This window comes from Myotis nattereri (genome assembly GCF_964212035.1).
Source record: "Myotis nattereri genome assembly, chromosome: 5".
Lineage (NCBI taxonomy): Eukaryota > Metazoa > Chordata > Mammalia > Chiroptera > Vespertilionidae > Myotis > Myotis nattereri.
In genome coordinates this window covers 4,255,083-4,273,774 of record NC_138080.1, presented here as the reverse complement: position 1 = coordinate 4,273,774, position 18,692 = coordinate 4,255,083, and positions in this window count along the sequence as shown.

Here is an 18,692-nt window from a genome sequence, read left to right as displayed (position 1 = left end):
ATCATTTTGCGGTTCCCTCAGAATCCAGGCTCCATTCATGACAGAACAGCCTCAGTTCCACGACCAACAGCAGATCATGATCAGAAAGACAGGAGGACCAGCCTGAGGGTCTGCATGCATTTTGAAGTTGTTTTTATTCAGATCATCTTTTTACAGCACTTGGCAGATGCTGCATAGAGAACCTCACAAACCCTTAACATTCCCGATCAGGGAGTTTCAAGTCTTGGCTGTCGTGGCACAGAGCTACCTCTTGGGTCCTTTTCCATACTGACATCGTCTGATGAGCAAATACGAGATGACACGTGTCCTCTGAGGGTGGAGGTGCAGGCGGCGTGCTCTGAGCCCAGAGGGCGGCCCACAGCACCATGAGTCAGCACCGTGAGTCAGCAGCTGCTAACCAGAGCTCGTGGTTTGCCTCCCATCTCGGAGTCTGCGAGCTGAGTCCGAGGTGACTGGCCTCTCTGGGCCCCAGTTTCCCCAGCTATCAAGTGAGGGTGGTGATAATTCCTACCTCCCGGGCTTGTCCTGAGAATTGAGCTGAAAGAAGACAAGCGCTTGGAGCTGTGGTTGCCCATGGAACGCACTCCTTATATAACAGCTACTACTGCGGGTTACCCGTGGGCAGCTTCCCAGAAAAGCTGGGACCCTGCCCCCAGCCACATGGCAGCTCATCAGAGACTCTGGGATCCCTAGGTCATCGGGGGCGCCGCGTTCTCCCGGGGCCGCCTTTCACGCCACTGATGCTTATTCTAGATGCTAGATTCTAGAGCATCCACTCGGGGGTTGCCCGCCAATACCCACTGACGCCCAGGGATGATGCTGGAGAAACTGACCTCTCTCGCCGGAGCCCGCCAAGCCAGTCCCTGTCCCTCCAAGCAAAGAGGCCGCCCTTCGCGAGACTCCGTGCAATGCTTAGAACACAGGCAACATGATCAGAACAACAAGGTTTGGAATCACCATTTCGCTCTTGCTTCTGGCCTGCACGTATTTAAAGTACTGGGGTCCGCTCTGGTGGTGTGGCTCAGTGGATAGAGCATTGGCCTGGGTCCCGGGTTCAATTCTGGTCAAGGGTATGTGCCCAGGTTTCTTGCTGGATCCCCAATAGGAGGCGTGCAGGAGGCAGCTGATCCATGATTCCCTCTCATCATTGATGTTTTTCTCTCTCTCTCTCTTCCTCTCTGAAATCAATAAAAATATAAAAAAATTAATATATAAAAGTACTGTGGCCCCATTGCCGATGGTCCTGCCCTCAGAAGGCCCTGCTCTTGTCCTGGGGGAGGTCTCACCGTTGACTCTTGTGATGTGGTCCAGCCCCAGGCTTGCTGTTTTGTTTATTTAACTTGATTCTTCACCCTTACGGCCTTTGGCCTTCGCCATTACGGCCTTTCCCTGGAAGGTGAGCTGTCTCTTGAACTTCCTGAGCCTCCGGGGCTGCCCGGGGAGAGGCAGTGTCTGTGCCAAGGTTCCTTCTCAATTCCCAGCCCCCGTCTGTGGGGTCACAGCCCCGGTCCGGCCCCTGACCCCCTGGTGCGGTGGCTGCTGGCAGGGAGGCTCACAGGGACCCTCTGAGCTTGGAAAGCCTGATGCTCCCGCCTCTCCCAGATGGTCCGACTCAGGGCAGGCGGAGCCGCCTCGGTGGGATTCTGGGGAGACAAGGGGTGGGAGGCGGGGGGTCTCTTGGATCCCAGCAGCACGCTCTGTGGGCCAGGAGAGATGTCACCACACCTTCAGAGTTAGAGGAGAGTTAAGAGTTTATCGACGCCAATGTTTTCATTTCAAGTTGAGAAAACCGAAGTTCAGGACCGCCGATGGGCTAGCCGAGAAGGCGAGTTAGCAGATGACACCGCCAGGCTTTCCGACCCCAAGTTCGGGGGTTTTCAGTGGCACGTTCTTCCTCAGAGGGCGGTGGGGAGAAACGCGAATCCGTTGGGCTGCCGGCGGGGCGTGCGGAATGGAGGGTGGAGTGGGGTGTGGCCCTGGTCCGCCCCGTCCTCCGAGCCCTTCTCACAGCCCGTCTCACTCCGACCGCAGGACTCAGACACGCGTCCGCTGGGCGATTGCGCGCCTGACATTTTGACTGGAAAGGGCAAGGCATGAATTAAATCACTTTTTTGATTCTTTGGGAAGCAAAGCCTTATTGGCCCTCGGTGTTAATACCACCTAATAAAGCCTGTTTGCCTTTGTCTGAGAATTTCCTTTCTTTCCAGGTGAGGACGCCTCCAGAGTGAAATGGAGGGTGGAACGGGAGTGACTATGCCGACCTGAGACGCAGCCGGTGGGCCACGGGCCATCTCAGAGGAAGCAGGGGCTCCCGGTAACCGAGGGGAACCCCCGAGACTCCTCGAAAAGTTGCTGTGGGCGAGCCTGTGACGACGGGGTGCCCTGTCCCTCAAAGCACAGGAGCTGCTAAACTCCACGGGACAGCCTGCTCCTGAGAAGTGGGGGGCACTTCTGCTTCGATGCCACCTGGCGCCCCTCCCATCCTTCAGGACAGATGGGAGTTCCCAGGAGCTGTGCCTCCCCGAGTCCCAGTGGCAGAGCCCAGAGCCGTGGGTCTGGGTCCCGGACTCCCAGCCAACTTCTCGCCACGTCTCGGGCCCCATGCGAGCCCTGTTCTCACGCGCTCGGTCGCTGAGGGGTTTCAGTTCCTGCTGCCCCTGATGTTTGCCCCCAACACGTGAGGCAGGCCCCTGCCTAGCTTCCGGCCGCCTGTGAGGGCTCCCAGCCCACTCGCGGGCACTGTACTCACTCTCTGACACCCCTGTCCCGACTCCCAGGTCCCAGGCGCTGAGCGGCTGCTGTCCACACCACACTTCACACGTGGTCCCTAGTCCTCCCGCGTGGAGTGCACACTCACCGGGTCCTCAGATGTTCCGTAACAAGTGCTCGATTGCGAATGGCAGCACGTGCTGTGAAGGGGAGCGTGTGGGGGCTTCTGGGGCGGACGACAGGGAAACCTACATCAGTGGGGGTGAAGGAAAGGGCTTTGAGGGAATAGCTTCGAGGTGGGATCTGAATGCTGTGGAGGAGGCAGTGGGGGGAGCAGGTGGTGGAGGTCTGGAGCTGGGGCGGGGCTTGCCGTGTTGAAAGATGGGGCGGCCTGGTCCTCAGGCTTCCCCGAGGTGGGAGTGGGGGTAGGGAGGGTAGGGCTGCAAGAGAACTCTGAAGAGGGTGGAAGAGATGGAGGCATTCAGAAGAGCAGGTGTGTTGTTATTTCGTGATGAACCATCTGCCCCTCGACTTCTTTCATGAGGTTTATTCTTTTCTTTATTCTTTTATTCTCAGGCAAATGCCAGGAGACTCCTTTGTAGGGCACCAGAGTCTGAGCTGCCTTTGTGCCTTTCCTTGGTGCTGTGACAAGGGAGAGCGTCGGAGGCTTCATTGCCTTTCGCCTGTGGTCTGTGCACCGGGCGAGACTGATGGCTGAATTGTCTGCTGGGTAATTTACGTGTCTCACTGAGCCTTCAACTCAAATTTTTTTAAATTGCTATGACTTCTGGGTCTGTAGGAAAGTCACAGGGTGGAAAATGAAGCCAGAAAGCTGTGAAAGAACCAAGAAATTATTATCTGACTAGAGGCCCAGTGCATGAATTTGTGCATCAAGGGGTCCCTCGGCCTGGCCTGCCAGATCGGGCTGAAACTGGCTAAAACTGTGAGAGGGCGCAGGCCAGGCCAAGGGACCCCACTGGTGCATGACCAGGGCTGGGGAGGGATGCGGGAGGTTGGCCAGCTGGGGAGGGGCCGCGGGAGGGCTCCAGGGCATGTCTGCCCCATCTTGCTCAGTCCCAATTGGCCAGATCCCAGCAGCAAGCTAACCTACCTGTCAGAGCCTCTGTCCCCTAATGGTCAGTGCACATCATAGCTAGCGGTTGAGCAGTGGTAGCATGCCATTAGCATATTACACTTTGATTGGTTGAACGGATCATCAGACGACTGGACACTTAGCATATTAGGCTTTTGTTATATAGGATTTGTGGGAATCTCGCCTCAAGATTCTCCAGGAAGCATTTAGTTTTGACTCACTGTGATGTGAAGTCACTAGGACAGGGCACACTGGTGGTGTTTTTCTACTCACGGTCATGGCTCTAACTTACCTTCTGTGGATTGTGCTTCCCATTTCCTGGATACTTGATGGGGACACAGAGAAAGCCTGTCCCAGGAGTTGGGCCTGGTGCCGCCTGGAGTCCCTGGTGGGTCAGCGCCGACATGGAGTCTGCAGGGATGGGCCTGCGGGTGGGGAGAGGTTGGTGGGGACAGGAGCGGGAGGACAGGCTGTGTCTCACACTCTGCAGGGTTCAGGCAGAGCGGACGTGCTGGAGATACACAGCTGAGGGACAGTCTCGCCTTCCTCACGGCCTCCAGGTGGCTCTGGCAGGGCTCGGAACCTTCCTGCACGTCTGTCGTCAGTTCACTCCCTTCCTCCAAACACAGGCTCCACACGGCCTCCTCTCCCCGAGGCTTTGCTGTCCCCTCTTCATTCTCATTCATTTATTCTTAAAATATATCTTTATGATGTCGGAGAAGAAGGAAGAGAGAGATAGAACCATCAATGATGAGAGAGAATCATCAACCAGTGGCCTCCTGCACGCCCCCTACTGGGGATGGAGCCCACAACCTAGGCACGTGCCCTGACCTGAAATTGAACCATGACCTCCTGGTTCATAGGTCGATGCTCAACCACTGAGCCACACCAGCTGGGCTCTTTGTTCTCATGTAAAGACCCAGGTTTGTTTTTTTTTTTTTTAAATATATTTTATTGATTTTTTACAGAGAGGAAGGGAGAGGGATAGAGAGTTAGAAACATCGATGAGAGAGAAACATCGATCAGCTGCCTCCTGCACATCTCCTACTGGGGATGTGCCCGCAACCCAGGTACATGCCCTTGAACGGAATTGAACCCGGGACCTTTCAGTCCGCAGGCCGATGCTCTATCCACTGAGCCAAACCGGTTTCGGCAAGACCCAGGTTTTTATTCCAGTGAGAAAAGTGTCCGATTAGGAGAGAACTTGTCTTTCCCCCAGCACTCTGAGCCATGTGCTCCTCTGTGCAGTGACAGCGGATGAACGGCTGTGTCTAAGCTCACCCTGCATGCACGGGACTGCGTCTCGCTCACCCACTCGAGAGTGTCAGTCTCATAATATGTCTTTCTCTGTCGCCCACTGTTCCTCTCTAGGACCCTCCCATCAAACAAGCGGCTGTGATTTTCTGTCTTTTAAAAAACCTTCCCTTGGCCATCAGCGTCTTCTCTAACTTCTGCTCAAGTTCTCGGCAACTTTTCAATTTTTTTCTTTAATTTAGAAAATATGGAGTGCTTCAGGAATTTGCGTGTCATCCTTGCACAGGGGCCATGAGAATCCTCTCCGTATCGTTCCAGTTTTAGTGTCTGTGCTGTCGGCAACTTTTCAAAGCAGGGAGGCGGCCTGGCTTTTCAGGGTGGCCACGGGCGTGGTGCCCGTCCCCACAGTTCAGTTACTAGCAGCCGCTCCCAGCACCCTGGTCAGGTCTCAGGTACACGGCACAGCGATGGAGCTGCCCTAGGGCCCACGTGGCTGCCAGCCCTCCCGCCTCCAGGCTGTGTGTGAGCGACAGGTGTGCCTCCTGTCCCGCCCCTGCCTGTCTGCGGGGGAGGGTTGCCGTGTCTCTCAGCTCACGTACAGCGGAGTGGGGAGTTACGTTGCCTCCCAGTGACAGCCCCGGGTAGCATGTTATAAAAATGGATAACCAATGAAAATTGGCCAACAAAGATGGAATTGCATCAAGGAGAGAAAAAAATGGAAATTCTGGAAGTGTCATTCAAAGGGGATATCCATGGAATTTGGGAAGAAATAGCTGACGATGGATAGGTTGACACTGCCGTTATTCAAGAGGCCTGAGCTGTGCAGCCAGGGACCCGGGAGATGAGCTTATGGCTGTGAGAGCAGGGGTCCCAGGGAGGTCCCAGCGGGCACGGCACACTGACGCAGCTCCCGGAGATTTTCCATGCCATTGAAAGCACAGAAGATAAAATGTTGGAAGATGACCTGGACTTAGAAAGAAGAATGGCAATTTGCTTAGAGAAGATGTTGCTGCAAAAACTAGGTTGTATGGCGCAAAGAAGGCAAGCCAGTGCAGTCTACTCTTGACACGTGTTTGTTTTTACAAAGAAGTAAAACACTTTAACTCTCAATGTTTCAAAATGCAGCGTTCTAAGTATTATTGTACCGTTTGTTCATTTCCCTGAAATGCTTATAACCACAGGAAGAGTTTTTAATGTTTTGACAAAGATGTTTAAAGGCCACGGGAGTCCCCATGTCCCCATGATTGCTGACTGGGTTTTAGCTTCTTGCTATGGTCCTGCCTGTGGTGCCCTTGGATTGGGTGACTGCAGCCCCATCTCCCTGCCCCTCCCTCCTAACCACACCCAGGATTTCCCATCCCTAAGGGCTCTGGCCCTGCTTCTGTGGGCTCCCTCCCTGGTTAGTCCTCCAGACACAACCAGTGTGTGCATCCTGGGCTCGAGGGGTGTCCCAGGGCAGCTCTGTGGGGAAGGTGGGTGAGCTGCCTGGCGTGTCCTGGTGCAGGTGTGTGCTGTGGGGAGGGGCAGGCAGGAGTGGAAGTGAGGGAGGCGGGCCAAGGCCGGGGGCCTCCATCTGAACTCTGACCTCAGCCTTCCCAATGCTGGGCAGGCCAGCTCCATGGCAAGTTCCTCAGAGGCAAACCCTGGTCTGCTTCTATGGTTATGCCTTCTATTCCTTTAAAACTCACACCCATCAGGCTGTCAACCCACCAGTGAGGCTGCTCTGGTATGACCAATGACTCCCATGGTCATTCCCTTTCAGACCAATGACCCCCATGGTCATTCTCTCTCAGACCAATGACTGCCATGGTCATTCCCTCTCAGACCAATGACTCCCATGGTCATTCTCTCTCAGACCAATGACTCCCATGGTCATTCTCTCTCAGACCAATGACTGCCATGGTCATTCCCTCTCCGACCAAAGACTCCCATGGTCATTCCCTCTCCGACCAAAGACTCCCATGGTCCGTTCCCTCTCTGACCAATGACTCCCATGGTCATTCCCTTTCAGACCAATGACCCCCATGGTCATTCTCTCTCAGACCAATGACTGCCATGGTCATTCCCTCTCAGACCAATGACTCCCATGGTCATTCCCTCTCAGACCAATGACTCCCATGGTCATTCTCTCTCAGACCAATGACTGCCATGGTCATTCCCTCTCAGACCAATGACTCCCATGGTCATTCCCTCTCAGACCAATGACTGCCATGGTCATTCCCTCTCAGACCAATGACTCCCATGGTCTGTTCCCTCTCAGACCAATGACTCCCATGGTCATTCCCTCTCAGACCAATGACTGCCATGGTCATTCCCTCTCAGACCAATGACTCCCATGGTCATTCCCTCTCAGACCAATGACCCCCATGGTCATTCCCTCTCAGACCAATGACCCCCATGGTCATTCCCTCTCAGACCAATGACTCCCATGGTCATTCCCTCTCAGATCAAAGACTCCCATGGTCCCTTCCCTCTCAGACCAATGACTCCCATGGTCCATTCCTTCTCAGACCAATGACACCCATGGTCTGTTATCACTCAGACCAATGACTCCCATGGTCTGTTCTCTCTCAGACCAATGACTCCCATGGTCCGTTCCCTCTCAGACCAATGACTCCCATGGTCTGTCACTCTCAGACCAATGACTCCCATGGTCTGTTCTCTCTCAGACCAATGACTCCCATGGTCCATTCCCTCTCAGACCAATGACTCCCATGGTCTGTTCCCTCTCAGACCAATGACTCCCATGGTCCATTCCCTCTCAGACCAATGACTCCCATGGTCTGTTCTCTCTCAGACCAATGACTCCCATGGTCTGTCACTCTCAGACCAATGACTCCCATGGTCTGTTCCCTCTCAGACCAATGACTCCCATGGTCTGTCACTCTCAGACCAATGACTCCCATGGTCCATCACTCTCAGACCAATGACTCCCATGGTCCGTCACTCTCAGACAAGTGACTTCCATGGGCCGTTCCCTCTGGGTCTCTGAGGAGAAGCTGACACCGGTGAGGCTTCCTCCTCCTGAGATGCTTTCTCCACACAACTGCCGAGGCCGCGGTCTCTCGGGGCATCTTCTTTCCTTATCTCTCTTGGTTGACTCTCTGCTATGGTTTCTTTGGCTTCCCATCTCCTTAATGTTCCTGTGTCCCTATGCTCAGCCCTTGGATTTATTTTCTCTCCTTATTCTTATTTCCGTGGTGGTCGTATCTAATCCCACAGCTCATCTGTCTGCTGCGTAGCATTAGCTACTGGCTGACAACCTCAAAATGTACAGTTAAATTTATAGTTGTCCTCTCCTGGGAACAACCGACTCATCAATCTCTTTATCAATTCCATGTTTCTTGTTGGAAATTTAGGATAAAATATTCATAGTGTTCTGTTAGCAATCTTGGCTCTGTATCCAAACTACGACTTTAAAAAATCACTTTCACTGTCAATACCTTAGTCTCATGCAGCATTTCTCAGTTGTCCTTGCACCAGCTTCTCGCCTGTCTCGCCCTGGCCCTCTGCAGTCTGTTTTCCACATGGTAGACAACGGAACACTTTTGAATTCCGAATCAGATTATGCTACCCTCCTCCAAACCTGTGTGGGTGTCTCCCCTCAGGTAGCATGAAACCCAGGCCTTCCCAGGCTTCCCCAGGAGGCTCACCTGTGGCGTGCCCCCCGCACCCTCCCCCACCCCAGCACTGAGCTCCCATCATGCTGATCTGTCCCGTGAACTTGCCAAGTGTCTTCAATCTCAAACTCCTATAGAAGGGCATGCTCACACACAGCTCCGAAACACCCCTGTCACTGGCATTTAGACACAGTGAGAGCTTACTTCTCACAGTGTGTAGTCTGATACGGCTCGGTGATGGTGGGGAGCATCTTGGCTTCGTTCCATCATGTCCATCTTGGCTTCGTTCCACACTGTCACTGGGGCCAAGGCTTCTTCCATGGCTCTTTCTCCCCACCATCACCCCAGGGCCTCAGCATCTTCTCTATTCAGCGGATTTCCAGAGAAAACAAAAGAGCACAGGAGATTGTGGAAGAAGTGTGTGGCGGACATGCTAGAGGTCAGGACTTGATCTCATGGCCCCACCTAGCTGCAAGGGAGGCTGGAGATGGACGTCAAATTTATGCTGGGAGGAAATGTTGATTTCGATCAGTACTGTATCCTCAGTGCTTAGAATAGCGCTTGGCACGTAGGTGATGCCCATATATACTTGTTGGAGTCACAAGGGAATGAGCGAATGGCTATGGGAACCCTGGAGGACTGAACCTTTATCTAGGGACAGACTGAACCCTGGTGCTAAGTTTTCCACAGCGGCTACCACAGTTCTCCCCTGCCCAGCTCTCGGCACTCCCTGCGAAGGGGTGGAGTTTACTGCCCTTGCCCTTGAACCTGGCTGTGCTAGGGACCCTCCTGTAAGGTAGGGGTGGGCAACGTCTGGCCTGTGGTCCATATAAGGCCAGAGAAATCATTTGGTCTGGCCCTGGTCCCAGGTGGGACTCAAAATTCAATAAATCTAGGAGCTTTTTTCATAGCAACATACTTTTATATTAAGTGAATTATACTAAGCGAATGATGTTATAAATATGAAAATGGCTCTTGGCAGAAAACAGGTTCCCCACCCCTGCTGTAAGCAATGGTATGCAGCAGCAGTAACTGCCTGTAGGTGCTTTCCATGGAAAAATAACCATAGCGTCCCACCAACAGGCCGGGAACTCAGGACTAGTCTGAGAAGACTCATTTCCATTGTATTCGCTGTTTTGATGCCAAAGGGATCTCAAGCCAGTGTAGGTGGCCACACTCCCTCCAAAGTCCCAAATCCAGGGCCAAGTGTCAGGTGTCAGGGAAGCGAAGCGCTAAGCTGTAGTGAATGTCGCTGGGATAAACGTTCCTCCTCAGAGTGTTGCTACAGGAGTGCTTCACTCCCCTGCTGCGCCCAGGCTGGGAGGAATGAGGAATGCTGGCGAGTGTGGAGCTATAATTTTCCACCAGCCCCCGAGTGCCTCTCCTTCGCAGCTGCCTTCGGTTAAGCTCAAGCCGGAGAGGCTGAGGTTGGCCTAAGCCTCCAGAAAGGATGATGCTTCTGAGAGGACAGACATTAAGCATTAAAGGCGTCCAGTCCGGCCGATGTGGCCCAGTGGTTGAGGTCAACCCATGAAGCAAGAGGTCGCTGGTTCCATTCCTGGTCAGGGCATGTGTCTGGGTTGCAGGCTTGATCCCCAGTGTGGGGTGTGCAGCAGGCAGCCGATCAGTGATTCTCTCTCATCATTGATGCTTCTATCTCTCTCCCCCCTCCCTTCCTCTCTCTCTAAAAGTCAATAAAAGCATACATTTTTTAAAAGCTTCCATTCACCGTATTCTGTGAAGCGGTGAGGAAAACATAAGCCTTTCCTGGGGAGGAGGCCTAGCCAAGAGGTTTCAGCTCTCAGCGGACACCGCAGGCTTGCCTCCAGGCTTCTGCGTGCAGCTTTGAAAAGGTCTGGGAGGCGGTGGGGATCCTTTTATGAAAACACGGGCGTCTGTCACCCCTTGGCCTGCTCACCCCGCAGGCGACTTTGTTTTTCCCACAGAGCTGGGAGCTCGGAGCTCCTTAGGGAGCCCTGGGCCCTGGGCCCTGGGCCCTGGGATGAGCGCCACGTGACTTCAGCCGGTTCACTGGCGGATCAGGACTCAGTTTCTCCTGCGCTTCCAGGCAAGGCCACATTCAGCGCCCACGTGGCTGTCTCAGGCCTCTGCGGGCGCCGCTGCCCTTGCTTTAACTGCTCGGGACCAGAGCAGGACAGCCGCTTAGAAGCAGTGATGGCGAACCTGACACGTGTCAGAGGTGACACATGAACTCATTTTTTGGTTGATTTTTCTTTGTTAAATGGCATTTAAATATATAAAATAAATATCAAAAATATAAGTCTTTGTTTTACTATGGTTGCAAATATCAAAAAATTTCTATATGTGACACGGCACCAGAGTTAAGTAGGGTTTTTCAAAATGCTGACACGCTGAGCTTAAAAGGTTCGCCATCACTGGCTTAGAGGCACCACTGAGCAGTCCCGTGGCCTCTGGGTGGCTCATTTGTACTCACATCGGCGGGGGTGAGGGTGGGAGTTGGGGGGCATTCGCTGGCCCCAGTCCAGAGCTGGAGGCATCTCAGCGGTTGGTGAGAGGTGCCAGCGGGGGTTAGAGACAGGGACCTAAGGAGCTGGGAGGCAGCGGCTTGCCTTGCCTGGCATCAGGCTGCCCGCCTGGCTCCTCTGCTGCGGACACAACCGGGCCGGCGGCCAGGGCAGCGCCATGGTCACCCACGTTGCCTTGGCGCAGAGGCCTGCTCCCGCCCACCCGTGACTTGAAGGGCGCGAAGGGGGGTGGGAGGCGGAAGGAGTGCTAGAAATTATGGGTTTGTTCACGAGGGGAAATGGTGGGGCTGGGTGGTGTCCGCCCCGAATGGCATCTCAGCAGCGGCAGCGTTACCGGAAGAGCTCGAATAAAAGGACGGATTCAGCACGGCTGGGGCTCGGCGTCTCTGGGCGCCCATTTGGGAGCCAGGTCTTCGGGGTGGACCTAGCCCAGTGTTAACACAATGGCACGAGGAAGGGGGCGGGGTGGGGACACGGGGTGGGAGCCTCTCCCAGGGGCGGCTGACACAGCTGTTTCATGATGTGTCTTTAGAAACACCGAATGTCGGCACCGTCCCGACAGGCGTGGCCTGCCTTTTATTTCGCAGCGTGAGTGGCTGATGTGCGGGGCCTCAGACAGTTCCGGCGGTTGTAACATCGCAAATGCCCGTCCAGGGCCTCCGTAAAGTCTCCGGAACACCTTCCTGCCCAGTTTACCACCGAGCCCACCAAGGCCACAGCAAGGCCAGTGAGAGACTGAGGGCGAGGCAGGTCGGGGAGGACAAGGGCGTGGACAGGAGTGGGGAGGGACTGGGGGGAGGAGTGTGGGTGGAGGGAAGCGGCTTCCTCTCTCCAGGGCTGTTCCCTCACACCATCCATTTCTTATCAACACAAATGCCCAGGCAGCCCTGAGCACACGCACGGAGCGTCCTGTTCCAGAGCTGGGAGGAGACAGCTTAGTGTCCTGGTGGGAGTGTGATGGGGAAGTTGCCCAAGCGGCAGCAGAGGCTGCTGCTATGGGAACCGCCTCTGGCCATCCCTGGAGGACCAAGCTTCCTGACCTGAGCCCCATGGTGGCCTCAGACCACCTCTCAGGACAGAGAGGGAGGCGTCCTGCCCAGTGCGACAGGTCCTGCAAAATCCCCCGACACCCTGTCCATCCCCCATCCCCAGACACCCTCTCCATCAAGCAAACCCGACACCCTCTCCATCCAGCAAACCCCAGACACCCTGTCCATCCTGCAAAGTCCCCCGACACCCTGTCCATCCCGCAAACCCCCAGACACCCTCTCCATCCCGCAAACCCCCAGACACCCTGTCCATCCCGCAAACCCCAGACACCCTCTCCATCCCGCAAACCCCAGACACCCTCTCCATCCCGCAAACCCCAGACACCCTCTCCATCCCGCAAACCCCAGACACCCTGTCCATCCCGCAAACCCCAGACACCCTCTCCATCCCGTAAACCCCAGACACCCTCTCCATCCCGCAAACCCCAGACACCCTGTCCATCCCGCAAACCCCAGACACCCTGTCCATCCCGCAAACCCCAGACACCCTCTCCATCCCGCAAACCCCAGACACCCTCTCCATCCCGCAAACCCCAGACACCCTGTCCATCCCGCAAACCCCAGACACCATGTCCATCCCGCAAACCCCAGACACCCTCTCCATCCCGTAAACCCCAGACACCCTCTCCATCCCGCAAACCCCAGACACCCTGTCCATCCCGCAAACCCCAGACACCCTCTCCATCCCGCAAACCCCAGACACCCTGTCCATCCCGCAAACCCCAGACACCCTCTCCATCCCGCAAACCCCAGACACCCTCTCCATCCCGCAAACCCCAGACACCCTGTCCATCCCGCAAACCCCAGACACCCTGTCCATCCCGCAAACCCCAGACACCCTCTCCATCCCGCAAACCCCAGACACCCTGTCCATCCCGCAAACCCCAGACACCCTGTCCATCCCGTAAACCCCAGACACCCTGTCCATCCCGCAAACCCGACACCCTGTCCATCCCGCAAACCCCAGACACCCTGTCCATCCCGCAAACCCCAGACACCCTCTCCATCCCGCAAACCCCAGACACCCTCTCCATCCCGCAAACCCGACACCCTGTCCATCCCGCAAACCCCAGACACGCTCTCCATCCCGCAAACCCCAGACACCCTGTCCATCCCGCAAACCCCAGACACGCTCTCCATCCCGCAAACCCCAGACACCCTGTCCATCCCGCAAACCCCAGACACCCTCTCCATCCCGCAAACCCCAGACACCCTGTCCATCCCGCAAACCCCAGACACCCTCTCCATCCCACCCAGGAAGGAAAGGGACAGCTCACCGAAGCAAGACAACCTCCTATCGTGGGCTTTTCCACTTCAAATGGAATTTGAACTTTTTAAAGTTTGTTATTCTCTCTCTCCAAGGCAAGGAGGCCAGGAACTTTTAAAAACATTTATAGCAAAACAATTCTAGACATAAAAAAGCTTTCCAGAAACCATATTTTGATGACTTACTTGTAAGCAAATTGCAAGCTTTTAGTTTGAAATTTTGTTTGCAATTTTCCGAACTAAATAGAAAAGCAATTTTAGAATGTGGGAGAGCAGATGGAAAATGATTTTGGCACACTGCATCTGTATAGCCTGTATTTTTCCACAGGCTGTGAACATTTTTCCAGGACACAGTTTTTGTGTATTTTCTTTCCCCTCCAATTTAAAGTAAAATGTCGCTTGCTTGGTGTGTGTAATGTATGTGTGTATTTATGGACATGTATTTTCTTTTTTTCCCCCATTATTTTTTAAATTATTAATTAAATCTTTATTGTTCAGATTATTACATTTGTTCCTCTTTTATCCCCCCATAACTCCCCTCCACCCAGTTCCCACCCCACCCTCCTCCCTCACTCCCCATCCACTGTCCTTATCCATAGGTGCACGATTTTTGTCCAGTCTCTTCCCGCTTCCCCCTCACCCCTTTCCCCCACAAGAATAGCCAGTCCATTCCCTTTCTATGCCCCTGATTCTATTATAATCACCAGTTCATTCTGTTCATCAGATTATTCGCTTGATTTTCACTTGTTGATAGATGTGTATTTGTTGTTCATAATTTGTATCTTTACCTTTTTCTTCTTCTTCCTCTTCTTAAAGGATACCTTTCAGCATTTCATATAATACTGGTTTGGTGGTGATGAACTCCTTTAGCTTTTTCTTATCTGTGAAGTTCTTTTTCTGACCTTCAATTCTGAATGATAGCTTTGCTGGATAAAGTAATCTTGGCTGTAGGTTCTTGGCATTCACCACTTTGAATATTTCTTGCCACTCCCTTCTGGCCTGTAAAGTTTCTGTTGAGAAATCAGCTGACAGTCATATGGGTACTCCCTTGTAGGTAACTGACTTTCTTTCTCTTGCTGCTTTTAAGATTCTCTCTTTGTCTTTTGCTCTTGAAATTTTAATTATGATGTGTCTTGGTGTGGTCCTTTTTGGATTCCTTTTGTTTGGGGTTCTCTGCGCTTCCTGGACTTGTAAGTCTATTTCTTTCACCAGGTAGGGGAAGTTTTCTGTCATTATTTCTTCAAATAGGTTTTCAATATCTTGCTCTCTCTCTTCTTCTGGCACCCCTATAATTCAGATGTTGGTACGGTTGAAGCTGTCCCAGAGGCTCTTTACACTATCTTCATATTTTTGGATTCTTTTTTCATTTTGCTTTTCTGGTTGGGTGTTTTTTGCTTCTTCGAATTTCAAATCGTTGACTTGATTCTTGCAATCCTCTAGTCTGCTGTTGGGAGTCTGTATAATATTCTTTATTTCAGTCAGTGTATGCTTAATTTCTAGTTGGTCTTTTATCACAACCTCGAGGGTCTCATTAGATTTCTTGTAGATCTCATTAAGTTTATCCGCAGTTTCTAGAAAATTATTGAAAAACCTTAAAAGTGTGGTTTTGAGCTCTATATCCAGTAGTTTGCTTTCCTCCATTTCTGTCATTTGTGTCCTTTTTCTTTGTCTCTGCATTTTTTATGCTTCCCTGTGTTGATAAAGCGGTTTTCTGTGCTGAGTGTCCTCTAGGGCCCAGTGGTTCAGCCTCCGCAATTACCTGAGGAGGACACTCTTGGTGCACCCCCTTGTGGGATTTGTGCACAGTCTTGTTGTAGTTAAGCCTTGATTGTTGTAGTTATCACTGGGAGGAATTGACCTCCAGGCCAATTGGCTGTGAGAATCAGCTGTGTCTGCAGTGGGAGAACTTCTGTGCTGGAGACAGCCCTCTGGGGCAAGACTTGCTTCAATGGGGCTTTGGTGCTCACTGAGTCTGCCCCCTGAGTGTGTCCTTTATGGTTTTACAGAGCTGCAAACTGGATGGTCCCACTCTGACCTCTGTGTTTCCTGGCTCCTGGATCTCTAGGGAGGTGCTAATCTAGCCTTTGCCTGAGGCTATCCAGCAAAAGCCTCCCTACAGGGCTTGGGCGGGGCGGGTCCCATGGGATCAACAGGGCGGGGCTAGCAGTTATGGCTGCTCTCAGTCTTGCCCTCAGAGGCTCTGCTTCTCAGTGTCCCAGTAATCGCTGCAAGCCCCTCGGAGAGAAAGCTGCCCTCAAGTTCTGACCAATGCCAGACACTCCTGCTTCTCCCGTATGAGTCTGGGTTCCTAGAGACTCGCCCAGAACTGGAGCTCAGAGCCTGAGACTCCCTCCGGATTGAAAACGACAACTGTGCCCTCAGCTGCCAGCCCGCTCCTCATGCACTCCGCACCTTAGTATTTTACTTCCGTTCTGCGCCTCCTCTGAGTCTCGGTATCCTTTTCTCTTTCCTTCTAGTTGTAGAATTTCCATTCAGCCAGCATTCCTGTGGTTCTGCATGATGTCCATTCTGTCTTTTAGTTGTATTTTTGAAGTGGTTGTTCAAGGCAGCAAACTCCGGTGTTTACCTATGCCGCCATCTTGGTTTCTCCCTCATGCCTATTTCATGGAATAATGCCAATATGCTGGGGTCCAACCCCAGCAGGTCCAGGGGTCCCCAAAGGTGTGGACGGAGTCAGCGAAGAAGGAATGACACAGAGACAGCGTTCAGTTGATCAGCAGCCTAGCCAGGATCTCTAGCCAAGTTCTGGTCAGGATCTCCAGCGAAGTTCTGGTTAGGATCTCCAGCCAGGTTCTGTGTCCATATTCTCTTGCTAGGTCCTCCAGCCAGGTTCTCCAGCCATGTTCCCTCTCTAGGTTCTCCAGCCAGGCTCTCTAGCCATGTTCCCTCTCTAGGTTCTCCAGCCAGGTTCTGTCCAGGTTCTCCAGCCAGGTTCAGTCACCAGGTTCTAGTCAGGTTCTCTTGCCATGTTCTATCCAGGTTCTGTAGCCAGGTTCTGTCTCTAGGTTCTTCAGCCATGTTCTCTCGCTAGGTTCTGTCTCTAGGTTCTGTGGCCAGTTTCTGTCCAGGATCTTTTGCCATGTTCTCTCGCTAGGTTCTGTCTCTAGGTTCTGTGGCCAGTTTCTGTCCAGGATCTTTTGCCATGTTCTCTCGCTAGGTTCTGTCTCTAGGTTCTGTCTCCAGTTTCTGTCCAGGATCTTTTGCCATGTTCTCTCCAGCGAAGTTCTTCTGTCTCTAGGTTCTGTGTAGGTTCTGTGTCTAGGTTCTGTCTGGACATGTATTTTCAACCTGGAACTCATCAATGTTAAAAATGGTCATTTCCACCCAGCTGGTGTGGCTCTGTCAACCTATGAACCAGGAGGTCAGGGTTTGATTCCTGGTCAGGGCACATGCCTGGATTGCAGGCTTGATCCCCAGTGCGGGGCATGCAGGAGGCAGCCAATCAATGATTCTCTTTCATCGTTGATGTATCTTTCTCTCCCTCTCCTTTCCTCTCTGAAATCAATAAAAATGTATTAAAAGAAAAAGGAAAAATGGTCATTTCCTTCCTCAGTTGGCCACTGTGCAAATACTTTTCTTTCAAGGACCATAAAATCTACAATGTGCAAAATACACAGACACAGTACAATGTGGAGGACAAGGTGTGAGAGGGAGGGGAGACATGTGCCATTCCCCATCCCCTGCAGGGGGACCCCTCAGTGGAGGGGAGGCAGAGCATGTGGACTCATGTCTGCACCCCTGGCCCCAGGCCCAGGGCTTGGAAAGCATGGGTCCCCGAACACATGTGTTGAGTGAATCCAAACCCGCGCAGCTCCGCCCAGCGGGTGCCAGTGCTGGTGGAGAGCCCTCCTCCTGCTCAGAGCTGAGCTGGGGCGTCGGCTCCCGCGTGTTGGCTTCAGAATTTGGAGTGAGGGATGAAAAACGTCTCCTCCCTTGTTTGCTGTGCAAACAATTTCCCCTTTGTGCAGAGCAGGAGACATGAGCACATCTGTGTGAAGAGCAGCAGGGCAGGGAGACATCGTAACCAGGAATAAAGGGAGGGGACCCAGGGCAGGGCAGAGGGTTCCAGCAGGCCAGCGGCAGAGGGGGCTTTTGTACCTTTTGAAAATCAATTGCTGTTTATTAGATTCCTCATAGTGGCAGATAAATGAATTAAATAAATAGGACCTGATTTTTCTTTTTTAATTAAATCTTTATTGTTCAGATTATTACATTTGTTCCTCTTTTTTCCCCCATAACTCCCCTCCTCCCAGTTCCTGCCCCACCCTCCGCCCTCACTCCCCACCCACTGTCCTCATCCATAGGTGCACGATTTTTGTCCAATCTCTTCCCACATCTACCACACCCCTTTCCCCCCCAAGAATAGTCAGTCCATTCCCTTTCTATGTCCCTGATTCTATTATGATCACCAGATTATTTATTCACTTGATTCTTAGATTCACTTGTTGATAGGTGCATGTTTGTTGTTCATAATTTGTATCTTTACCTTTTCTTCTTCTTCCTCTTCTTAAAGGATACCTTTCAGCATTTCATATAATACTGGTTTGGTGGTGATGAACTCCTTTAGCTTTTCCTTATCTGTGAAGCTCTTTATCTGACCTTCAGTTCTGAATGATAGCTTTGCTGGATAAAGTAATCTTGGTTGTAGGTTCTTGGTATTCATCACTTTGAATATTTCTTGCCATTCCCTTCTGGCCTGTAAAGTTTCTGTTGAGAAATCAGCTGACAGTCATATGGGTATTCCCTTGTAGGTAACTGAGTTTCTTTCTCTTGCTGCTTTTAAGATTCCCTCTTTGTCTTTTGCTCTTGGCATTTTAATTATGATGTGTCTTGGTGTGGTCCTCTTTGGATTCCTTTTGTTTGGGGTTCTCTGCGCTTCCTGGACCTGTAAGTCTATTTCTTTCACCAGGTAGGGGAAGTTTTCTGTCATTATTTCTTCAAATAGGTTTTCAATATCTTGCTCTCTCTCATCTTCTGGCACCCCTATAATTCTGATGTTGGTACGCTTGAAGCTGTCCCAGAGGCTCTTTACACTATCTTCGTATTTTCGGATTCTTTTTTCATTTTGCTTTTCTGGTTGGGTGTTTTTTGCTTCTTCGCATTTCAAATCTTTGCCTTGATTCTTGCGCTCCTCTTGTCTGCTGTTGGGAGTCTGTATAGTATTCGTTATTCA